Genomic DNA, 270 nt, shown 5'->3' on the forward strand with positions numbered 1-270 from the left:
ATATGACTACTACTGAACTAATTTTAAACTTTCATTTTTAAAGACAAGAATTCTTATTAAAATTACAAAAATGTAACATTTTTAAGGTATGATTCATGCAGTGTCAGATTTTCGAACTAAAATAAATGAATAAGGATGGAACCTAACAAGTATTAAAAATGTGATTCAATACTTAAGAAAATTACAAGTGATTCAGCCTTAGCTTAATTGTTAAAAAGATCATGAAATTCTTTATGCAAGGCCATCTTCACAGACTATTTATCTCAGACT

This window comes from Hipposideros armiger, unplaced genomic scaffold, assembly GCF_001890085.2.
Source record: "Hipposideros armiger isolate ML-2016 unplaced genomic scaffold, ASM189008v1 scaffold_269, whole genome shotgun sequence".
Classification (NCBI taxonomy): domain Eukaryota; kingdom Metazoa; phylum Chordata; class Mammalia; order Chiroptera; family Hipposideridae; genus Hipposideros; species Hipposideros armiger.